Source organism: Acomys minous (genome assembly GCF_964271855.1).
Source record: "Acomys minous genome assembly, chromosome: 11".
Lineage (NCBI taxonomy): Eukaryota > Metazoa > Chordata > Mammalia > Rodentia > Muridae > Acomys > Acomys minous.
In genome coordinates, this window is record NC_140492.1 from 109,626,148 (window position 1) to 109,637,896 (window position 11,749).

Sequence of the window (11,749 nt, forward strand, 5' to 3'; positions counted from 1 at the left end):
ACGGCTTCAGAAAATTAACTTGGTGCCTGGGAGGATTTGCAACGTGGCCTTGTTTGTTATGTATGCATGGGCTTCCTTCCTTCCTTCCTTCTTCCTTCTTCCTTCCTTCTTCCTTCTTTCCTTCCTTCCTTCTTCCCTTCCTTCTTCCTCCTTCCTTCTTCCTCCTTCCTTCTTCCTTCTTCCTTTCTTCCTTCTTTCCTTCTTCCTTCTTTCCTTCTTCCCTTCCTTCCTTCTTCCTTTCTTCCTTCCTTCCTTCTTCCTTCCTTCCTTCTTCCTTCCTTCTTCCTTTCTTCCTTCCTTCTTTCCTTCTTCCTTCTTTCCTTCTTCCCTTCCTTCCTTTCTTCCTTCCTCTTTCCTTTTTTCTTCCTTCCTTCCTTCCTCCCTTCCTTCTTCCCTTCCTTTCTTCTTCTTCCTTCCTTCCTTCCTTCCTTCCTTCTTCCTTCTTTCCTTCCTTCCTTCTTCCTTCTTCCCTTCCTTCTTCCTTCCTTCCTTCTTCCTTTCTTCCTTCCTTCTTTCCTTCTTCCTTCTTTCCTTCTTCCCTTCCTTCCTTCTTCCTTTCTTCCTTCCTCTTTCCTTTCTTCTTCTTCCTTCCTTCCTTCCTTCCTTCCTTCCTTCCTCTCTTTGTACTGAAATTGAACAGGGACCATCACACACTGAGTCCACACTTTACCATCGAATTGCACCCCAGTTCTTCTCTCTCTCTCTCAAGTTTTTCCTCAGGAGCTCTTTGTGACTGTGTGCTTAGGCTGCCCAAGGGTGCCATGGCAAAAGCTGTGAGATGGGCAGCGTGAACTCCCTCCCTGCAGCTTCGTCTCTAAATGTGTCTGAGGGAGATAAGGAGATAATGGGTGAAACCTCCCTGCCCAGCGAGCAGCCAGCCCAGGGCAGGCGGGATGCCTTCACTTCATTTCAGGTTTAACAGAAAGCAGTGGGTGGTACCCCAGAGATAAAGGCTAGGGAGGTGGGTGGCGGGGCCAACAGTGATCAGGAAATTCTGTAGGGCCTTGAAGGGGGGCTGTAGACTCAGCAGGGTGGCTGACTACAACTCTACAAGTTGAATCTTCTTAACATTCAAGAGTGCAGGGTCAGGTTCAGGCCTCAAGGACAGCACATTTCTGTGTGTGTGTGAGGGTGTATGTATGTGTGTTTTTCTACACCTACAACTTTGTGAATAGCACCGTATAGAAATAAGATGTACTTTATTTTTCTCTGTGTGTGAGTGTATGCCATGTGTGTGTGCCCAGAGGCAGAATAGAAACTAGACTAATTGCTGTTGTTCGCTGTCTAACCTAGGTCCTGAGGCCAAACTCAGGCTCCTGGAAGAGCAGTAGTGTTCTATAGTGTCCCCTTTGAATATATTCATAGACTTTTTTTTTTTTGAGTCAGTATTTTCTGTTCTCTGGTCTAACCTCAAACATTTTATGTGGCCAGGGATGATCTGGAACTCCTGCCCCTGCCTGCCAAAGTCTGGGGTTAGAGGAGTGTGGTATTTTGCTTTTTTTTTTTTTCCTTTTTATTTATTACATATGCAGTGTTTTGCCTGCATGTACACCTGCGCACCAGAAGAGGGCACCAGATCTCACCATGGATGGCCATGAGCCACCATGTGGTTGCTGGGAATTGAACTCAGGACCTCTGGAAGAGCAATCAGTGTCCCCAACCTCTGAGCCATCTCTCCAGCCCTTTGCTTTTACTTTATATAACATACTTTTATTTTCTGATTATCTTGTGTTGGCGGTGGTGAGCGGTGATCCTGGTCTTGGATCTTGCTTTTCTGTCCACTGCCGATATCTTGGTTAGGTTTCATAGCTTAATATTTACTTTCAGTTGCTAAAATTCAACCAGCTTTAATTCCAGTCTTGATTGTGTGTGTGTATGTATGTTAGAGTGTATGTATGGGATATGTGCTTGTGTGTGTGTGTGCAGGTACATACATCATCTGTGTCTGTGCCTGTGCACACACTCAAAGAGGCCAGAGGAGAATGCTGGTGCCCTGATCTATTGCTTTGTCCTTTTCCCTTTAGAAAGAGTCTCTCCTTGAGCCTAGACCAAGTCTTATTGATCCTCCTGCCTCTGCTCCCCACAGTGTCAAGGTAACAGGTGTGTGTGCGTGCGCATGTGCGTGCATGCATGCACACGTGTGTGTGTGTGTGTGTGTGTGTGTGTATGTGTGTGACCATGGCCAGCATGTGTGTGTGTGTGTGTGTGTGTGTGTGTGTGTGTATGTGTATGTGTGTGACCACGGCCAGCCTGTGTCTGTGTGTGTGTGTGACAATGGCCAGCCTCTGTGTGTGTGTTTGTGTGTGTGACCATGGCCAGCCTCTATGTGTGTGTTTGTGTGTATGTGTGTGTGACCATGGCCAGCCTGTGTGTGTATGTGTGTGTGTGTGAGACCATGGACAGCCTGTGTGTGTATGTGTGTGTGTGTGAGACCATGGACAGCTTGTGTGTGTATGTGTGTGACCATGGCGACCCTGTGTGTGTGTGTGTGTGTGTGTGTGTGTGTGTGTGACCATGGCCAACCTGTGTGTGTATGTGTGTGTGTTAGAGACCATGGACAGTCTGTGTGTGTATGTGTGTGACCATAGTGACCCTGTGTGTGTGTGTGTGTGTGTGTGTGTGTGTGTGTGTGTGTGACCATAGCCAGCTTCTGTGTGTGTGTGTGTGAGACCATGGCCAGCCTCTGTGTGTGTGTGTGTGTGTACATGTGTGTGTGTGTGTGTGTGTGTGTGTGTGACCATGGCCAGCCTTTTACATAGGCGCTGGAATCTGATCTCAGATCCTCAAGCTTGTGCGGTACAAACTCTTTCCTACTGAGCTGTCTCGCCGTCCTCGGAGCTCTGTACTTACAGTTCCTCGGACTGGACAGTCTTCTCATTTGCTGAATGGATTTATTCTTTAGACTTTGGGCCACCTTTATTTCTCAGGGAAACCTTCCCTGGGTGCGCACTCATTACATCACACAGTCAGGATTCTTTGCTGGGCAGGTGTCTGTTGGGGACGGGCCAATGTTCTTCCATCTTGTCAGAGCCTAGGTTCCTATTTCTCCAGCAGTCTGTCATTTACCAGAAACCAGCTGACCCTGTCGTGGTTCGGCAGTTAGACACCTGTTGTGGTTTATTGTCGGGGGACGGTCATTCTAAGACCCCCGAGCTACTCCTTTCTGGCTATCAACTAGCTTTTCCAGTAAGACTACTGGTAAGATCAGATTAAAGGCCAGCTGCCTGCGAGCAGTAGTTCTGGGAACTTTTTCTGACTAACCAGATCTTTCACAACTTCCCTTTCTCTCTGGAATTTCTCCATCTGCGATTATAGCAGCTGTAAAGGTAGACACCTGCTGGAGGATTCCAGAGTTAGGTATCCATAGCAACCCTTGCTTACGCAAATACCCGCCCAACCCCATCAACCCCCCCCCCCCCCGTGCCTATAAAAACTCTGAAATTTTTCAATAAACGGGGATTGATCAGAATCCAGACTTGCCCTCATTTCTTTGTGTCTCCTGTCCCCCCACTTGTCTGCCCCTCCACAGGTACCCATAGAAGACCCCGCAGGCTGGAACACCCGGTCCTGACAATTTTTATTAACCCGAAAGAAACATACAGAATATAAATATAAGTAATGAGACATGCTTAGTGTATTTTTAAATATTATTTCAATTTTTTTGTTTTTGTTTTTGTTTTTGTTTTGCTTTTGTTTGTTTGTCAAGACAGGATTTCTCTGTGTAACAGCACATGCTGTCTTGGAAGTCACTCTCTAGTCCAGGCTGGCCTTGAACTCACGGAGATCTGCCTGCCTCTGCCTCCGAAGTGCTGGGATTAAAGGTGTGCACCACCACTGCCTGGTCTCAATCTTTCTTTTTTTTTTTGTTTTTGTTTTTTTCGAGACAGGGTTTCTCTGTGTGGCCTTGGCCATCCTGGACTGACTTTGTAGACCAGGCTGGCCTTGAACTCACAGCAATCCGCCTGCCTCTGCCTCCTGAGTGCTGGGATTAAAGGTGTGCACCACCATGCCCGGCTCAATCTTTCTTTTAAGATTTATTTATTATTATGTATACAGTGGTCTGTCTGGATATACACCTACAGGCCACATTATAGATGGTTGTGAGCCACCATGTGGTTGCTGGAATTGAACTCAGGACCTCAGGAAGAGCAGCCAGTGCTCTTAACCTCTGAGCCATTTCTCTAGACTCCTATTACAGTCTTTTTATCTTTTTTGTTTGTTTTGATTTTTTGAGACATGGTTTGTTTGTTTGTTGTTGTTTTTAAAGATTTATTTATTTATTCTGTACACAATATTCTGCCTGAATGTGTGCGTGCCCACCAGAAGAGGACACCAGATCTCATTATAGATGAATGTGAGCCTGTAGGAAGAAGTGTAAGCTTTCTTCCAGGTGAAAGCAGTCTTGGCGGGTTTTGCCCCTTGAAAACACCACGGATACATTGTGATAGACTGGATGGAGCCATCCTGGGTCTGAAATTCAGGAAGCTGACTAGGGGACTCCGGCTGGGCTATTGTGTTTCTAATCAAACATCCATGGGGGAGGGGTCCTGACCCTTGCTGCTGGAGAGAGACACTGGCGGAGAGGAGAGGAGAAGGCTACAGACAGTTTTTAGAACAGGTGGATTTGCCGGAGACTACCAGCTTAACAGGCTGGACCAGCGTGCAGGCCAGAGACACCTGGGGATCCATCCCATGGAACAGATACCAGAAGGTTTACTCTTGTTTCCCTTTAACCCTTTTTCCTCCTTGTATAGGATTGTTGGATAAATAAAGTCTAATTGTTAAGAAACAGAGCCACCATGAGCCACCATGTAATTGCTGGGAATTGAACTCAGGATGTTTGGAAAGACAGACAGTGCTCTTAACCTCTGAGCCATCTCTCCAGCCTCAGACAGCGTCTCTCTGTGTTAGCCTTGGCTGTCCTGGAGTCGCTTTGCAGACCAGGCTGGCCTTGAGCTCACAGCAATCTGCCTGCCTCTGCCTCCTGAGTGCTGGGATTAAAGGCGTGCACCACCATGCCTGGCATTTTAAAAATGTACTGTTTTTGTTTTTTGGCTTTTTAAAAAAAATATTTACTTATTATGTATACAGTGTTCTGCCTGCATGTACACTTGAACACCAGAAGAGGGCACCAGATGTCATTATAGATGGTTGTGAGCCACCATATGGTTATTGGGAATTGAACTCAGAACCTTTGGAAGAACAGCCAGTGTTCTTAACCTCTGAGCCATCTCTTCAGTCCTCTTTCAATTTTATTATTATTATTATTACTATATTTTATTTTTGTGTTTTTTTGTGGGTTTTTTTTTTTTTTTTTTTTTTTGGTTTTTCAAGACAGGGTTTCTCTGTGTAACCTTGGCCATCCTGGACTCACTTTGTAGACCAGGCTGGCCTTGAACTCACAGCGATCTGCCTGTCTCTGCCTCCTGAGTGCTGGGATTAAAGGCGTGCGCCACCACGCCTGGCTTCTATATTTTAATTTTTTTTTTGTTTGTTTGTTTGTTTTTTCGAGACAGGGTCTCTCTGTGTAGCCTTGGCCTTGACTGTCCTGGACTCACTTTGTAGACCAGGCTGGCCTCGAACTCACAGCGATCCGCCTACCTCTGCCTCCCGAGTGCTGGGATTAAAGGCGTGCGCCACCACGCCCGGCTCTATATTTTAATTTTTATTTATTTATTTATTTTAGGTTTTTCGAGACAGGGTTTTTCTGTGTAACAGTCCTGGCTGTCCTGGACTCTCTTTTGTAGACCAGGCTGGCCTCGAACTCACAGAGATCCACCTGTCTCTACCTCCCAAGTGCTGGGATTAAAGGCGTGCACCACCACACCCAGCTCTTTCAATCTTTTTTTTTTAAAATTTATTATTATGTATGCAGTGCTCTGGCCAGAAGAGAGCATCAGATCACAATACAGATGGTTGTGAGCCACCATGTGGTTGCTGGGAATCGAACTCAGGACCTCAGGAGGAGCAGTCAGTGCCCTTAACCTCTGAGCCATCTCTCCAGTCCCTCAATCTTCTTAAAAATAGATTTGCTTACTTTACTCTATGTGTATGATAGTTTGTCTGCATATATGGATATGCACTACATATGTCTCTGTTGTACAGGGTGTTGAACCATCATCCTGTGGATGCTAGGTAACCAAACCTGGGTCCCCTTCATGGGCAGCTGTTAACCACTGAACCATCTCTCTAATCCCCAAACTGGGCTTTTGTTTTTGTTGTTGTTCTTGCTTTGTTAATTGAGACGGGTTTTCTATGTGTAGTCTTGGCTAGCCTGGAACTCATTCCATAGACCAGGCTGGCCTCGAACTCACAGTGATCCACCTGCCTCTGCCTCCCAAGTGCTGGGATTACAGGTGTGTGTCACCACGCCTGGCTCAGAATGCTTTTGAAGCAAAGTGACAAACTGGCTCCAGTTTGTGCTCATCTTCCTGCTAATGTTGAAAGCCCAAGCCTTAAGCCTGTAGGAGACCAAGTGGCTTATGTCTCCTAGTGGAAAGGCTTAAGACCCAGGGCATCCCTTAGGCCACAAAAATAAAAAGATCAAAACCTTTTACTGTTTCAAAGCTTAGGCCTTAGCTGGGCAGATACTCAATTAGCTCATCTACGTTAACCTGACCACCCAGTCCCATCCATCTTCGTGGCTAGCTAGCTCTCCTCTTCCCAGAGTTTCTTTTTTTTTTTTTTTTTTTTTGGTTTTTCGAGACAGGGTCTCTCTGTGTAGCCTTAGGCTGTCCTGGACCCGCTTTGTAGACCAGGCTGGCCTCGAACTCACAGCGATCCACCTGCCTCTGCCTCCCGAGTGCTGGGATTATAGGCGTGCACCACCATGCCCGGCTTTCCCAGAGTTTCTTGTCTCCCTAAGAGGAAGTCCCGCCTCCTTCTCTCTCTGCCCAGCTATAGGCTGTTAGCCTTTTTATTATGCAAGCAAGGTCTCTCTGTGTAGCCTTGGCTGTCTTGGACTTAGTTTGTAGACCAGGCTGGCCTTGAACTCACAGTGATCCACCTGCTTCTACCTCCCAAGTGCTGGGATTAAAGGCGTGCGCCACCACGCCCGGCTCTCATTTAATTCTTTATGACCATTTTCCCCAGCTGCCAGTGATCTTCAGTTTTCAATTCTGCATGGTTTCCTAGAATGGCCTCTTCTGCGACATGGCCCGTTTTCTGCATCATGAAGTTCATCAGAGTAGATCTTTGCTTAAGTAAAACGGTAATTTAAACATTTGCTCAGGGCTAATGAAATGGCTCAGTGTTTACCCACTTATCATCAAGTCTAATGACCTGAGTTGGAACCCCAGGAACCACATGACTCCCCCAAACTCTCCTCTGATCTACACATGTGAGCTGGGCTGTGCGAGCGCACACACACACACACACTCTCTCTCTCTCACACATACCACAAAACATGTTTAAAAAATTACTCCACTCTGCCCGGGTGTGGTGGTACACACCTTTAATCCCAACAGAGGCAGGCAGATCTCTGTGAGTTCGAGGCTAGCCTGGTCTACAAAGCAAGCCCAGGACATCCAAGGCTACACAGAGAAACCCTGCCTTGAAAAACCAAAGACATAAAAATAAAATAAATAAAAATCATAGGAACTGCTGGGCATGATGGCTCATGCCTTTTTTTTTTCCCAGCTAGGGTCTCTCTGTGTTAGCCTTGGCTGTCCTGGACTCACTTTGTAGACCAGGCTGGCCTCGAACTCACGAAGATTAAAGGCGTGTGTGCCACCACGCCTGGCTTATTATAATGCTCTTGATGACTGTATTTGCAACACAATCAGGAAGCCCACATAAAGTTATCCCAATTAGTGATTCCAGATCACCTCTCAGTCAAAAGTCAGAATCAAGCCCCAGGGGATTGAGTCACCAGATGATTCAGGCTCCCAGTGTGCATGGACTGTCCTGAGTCCCTTGAAGTGTCACGACCCTATCTTTGACACACAGTCAGGCTTTCAGCTCTGCTCTTGCCTCAGCAGCCTTAGGTGTTGACAATTAAAGGGCGCAGACCCTCAGGGGAGCAGGCATTTTCTCTCAAGATTCCCCACGGGTAGGATCTGGGAGCTTAGTTTCACAGTGGCAGTAGTAAGCCACTCAACTTGGAATGCTCCGTGACATCGCAGAGTGTTTCCAGAATGTTCTAAGGATTTAGGATTCTCCACGTTTATGTGGCCAAAGCCCCAGGCAGAAAATCTCCTTCAAAGTGAAAGCTCTCAGGTACAGCTTGGTCCCAGAGACAGAATTTCAGGACTAAGGACCGTGACACTGCCCTACTGCAGTGGGAAGAGCCTGCAGTTTCACTGTTATCAGTCGTTATCTCTTAAAATATTTATTACATTTACTTAGTGGGCAGGGAGGGGTTGGGGAGCAGAGTACACACGTGCCACAGTACGGGTATGCAGTCCAAGGCCAGCTTGCAAAAGTTCTTTCCTGGGACTATGTGTGACTAAAGGCTTAAACCCAGGGCATCAGGGTAAGCAGCAAGCACCTTTATCTGCAGAGCCATCTCCTCGGCTCTGTGCTCAGTCGATTTATTTTATTTTTAAGTTTTTGTAAATTATTTTAACTTAAACTGAACTCCAATGTGAAGTACAGTTGGTGCAGGCCGCTCACACCTTAATCCCCAGCACTTTGGGAGGTTTAGCAGTAGGAAAAATTCTGTGTGCTCAAACAGCCTAATCTACATAACAAACTCTAAAACAGTTGAGGCTTTAAAACACAAAACAAAACAAAAAAAGCATTATCTTGCTAAGGTTTTGATTTGAATTTTTCCTGTTAGTAATGACTTTGAGCATATTTTACATATCATTGCCATTTGGATATTCCTTTCTGTGACACAAAAGGCTTTTTAAAGTCTTCTGCCCAGTCTTTCACCAATATACCTTTTTTTCTCTCTTTCTTTTTAGTTGAGGACCATTTGCTTCAAGTTATATAGTCTGGAAGTCACCATGCTGATCTAAAAACAAATAAAACTGCCCAATGACTTCCTCAAACCTGGGAGGTGGAGGAGGGAGTGTAAAGCCAATTTTGGCTATATAAACTCTGAAGCCAGCCTGGGCTCTATGAGACCTTGTTACACAACAACAGAAGCTTAGAAGTGGTTGGCTTTGGTGTGTGTGTGTGTGTGTGTGTGTGTGTGTGTGTGTGTGTGTGTGTGTGTGTGTGTGTTAGTGGTGGTAAGGATCACTGTTCTGACAGCCAATATTATGACTTCTCTCTTTCAGCATTATTTGTAAAGACCTATAAGGAAGTCCCTCTTACCTAGTACATAATGTCTAGCTACCAAAACACCACAGGTACGAATAGACCATAATGAAATTCACTACTTTGAATGTTGGCTATAAAAGTTAATTTTTAAAAGTGTAAAAGTCACTTTTATATGGTCCGAAAACAATTAATTGTTGATTTGGAGGCTTACTGCCTCCATCTGCTAACCTAGGCCTAGTTCTGGAAGCGTCTACCCTCCATACATTCTAATCTAGGCCTAGAATGTTTTCAGCCTCTGAGACTTAGTTCTGAATAAGCTCTTTCTAGTTCTTTCTGAACTCTGGCTGACTGGTTCAACTCAGCTGTTCGGGCTCAAACTCCTCTCCAAGCTGACTGATTGATTCAATCTGGTTTCTTGCTCAGCCTCTGACTGAATTGCTCTGCCTGGCCTCAAACTAACTGTAGCAATCTGTTCTAGTGTTCTGGCTCCTTCTCACTCTCTTCACCTGTGTCTAGTTTGTTCTCTCGTCAACCTGTCTCTGTAGAACTCTGCGGTAAAACTGCCTCTGAATTCCAGGAACTGCACTTCTCTCTCTCTCTCTCTCTCTCTCTCTCTCTCTCTCTCTCTCTCCCTCTCCCTCTCCCTCTCCCTCTCCCTCTCCCTCTCCCTCTCCCTCTCCCTCTCCCTCTCCCTCTCCCTCTCCCTCTCCCTCCCTCCCTCCCTCCCTCTCTGGTTTTTTGAGACAGGGTTTCTCTGTGTAGCCTTGGCTGTCCCGGACTTGCTTTGTAGACCAGGCTGGCCTCGAACTCACAGAGATCCACCTGCCTCTGCCTCCCTGATTGCTGGGACTAAAGATGTGCGCCACCACCGTCGACTTTCGGTGTATCTTATATACAACAAATTCCCTTATTTTTTGTATGTGAAAATATTTCTCTTTAGCTTTTGAAGTCTTTGTGGGGGGGGGTAATTTTATGTGTATTGTGTCTATACACTGCATCTCTACAAGTACCCTTAAAAGCCAGAAGAGGGCGACAGATACCCCAGAACTGGAGTTACTGAGAGCTGTGAGCCACCATGTAGAAGTGGGAACTGAGCTTGAGTTCTCTAAAGAGCAGCAAGTGCTCTTCGGTGGTGAGCCACCTCTTCAGCCCTACCCTTTATCATTAAAAGACAATTTTTCAAGGTATGTAATTATAGTTTATATATGTATTTAACACTTTGGTTTCTCTTTGTCCTTTCTATGCTTTTTGTTGTTGTTGTTGTTGGTTGTTTTGATTTTGCTTTTTCAAGACAGGGTTTCTCTGTGTAGCCTTAGCTGTCTCGGACTTGCTTTGTAGACCAGTCTGGCCTTGAACACATAGCGATTCACCTGCCTCTGCCATGCGCCACCATCGCCTGGTTTTGGACAGGGCTTTTGTAGCTTATGGGAACGGGTTTCCAAATGGGGAATTTGGTGGGCAAAATAGGCGGATTACAGAAACAGAGCAGAACAAGTTAGTCCTAACAGCCTTCTGAAACAAAGACATGGCCACAAGGTGGCCATAACAACAGGTCATTTAGGTAGCCCTGGCTATCCTGGAGATTAGGCCTAAGTGCTGGGATTAAAGGCGTGGACCACCACACCTGGCTTGCAGCCTGGATTCTTTTTTTTTTTTTTTTTAAATTTTTATTGTTGTTGTTTTGTTTTGTCTTTTTTGTTTTTGTTTTGAGACAGGGGTTCTCTGTGCATAGCCTTGGCTATCCAGGACTCGATTTGTAGACCAGGCTGGCCTGGAACTCACAGAGATCTGCCTTCCTCTGCCTCCTGGGATTGAAGGTGTACACCACCACACTCTGTCTCAAAAAACAACAAAACAAAACAAACAAACAAACAAAAAAAAAACAACCTACAAATAACCAACCAAAAAAACCAAAAAACCAAAAACCACCCCTGACCCTCCATCTTGCTCAGAGGCATCAATTCATTGCCTCCCCCGGCCCCCCCCAAGACTTCCTGATTGCATGGCTTCCCTTTCCGTTTTGTCCTCATGGGACAGGAAGATCGGTTTAGACCACCTGTCCAGACAAGAGAACCCTTGTCTAGGAAGCAGTGGTAAAGCATTTCAGTCCTCTCGCTCACCAGTCGTAGGCTTGCTCTGCTCTCAGATTTCCCCCAGTTCTGGTCTTTCCTGCTCATCTCCAGGCGCATCTGATTAAATCGCACGTGACCGACTCTGAACCCTGCAGGAGCCCTAGTCCCAGAAACAGGGCCTCACCCTCAGGCACTTGCGCCATTAGGAGGATGAACCCTGGAGGAAGCCTTCAGGGGTTTGCATCCCAGCCCTGTCCCTATGAGTCTACGTGACTTTGGGTGAGTATCTTAACTCTTTGTGGTGTGCGTGTGTGTGTTTAAAGATTTATGTATGTGAACTCGCCAGGCATGGTGAAATGTAGTGGATGTAAACATGTTTTTGTTTCAATCCCAAGTGTGGGAGGGGGAACAGATTTGTGAGAGATCAGGTGATGTTTATCCAATAGAAGCCGAACCACCTCGTGTGTGTG

The 11,749-nt window shown here is 46.1% G+C and overlaps 1 long non-coding RNA gene across 1 annotated transcript; it reads left to right on the top strand.

Annotated features, from left to right (window-relative positions):
* Positions 1-2,048: 2,048 nt before the first annotated feature.
* On the top strand, positions 2,049-9,289 carry LOC311609412. Its single transcript, XR_014783380.1, has 3 exons — positions 2,049-2,100; positions 7,093-7,210; positions 9,225-9,289. It is a non-coding gene; the product is annotated as an uncharacterized lncRNA (long non-coding RNA).
* Positions 9,290-11,749: the final 2,460 nt, after the last annotated feature.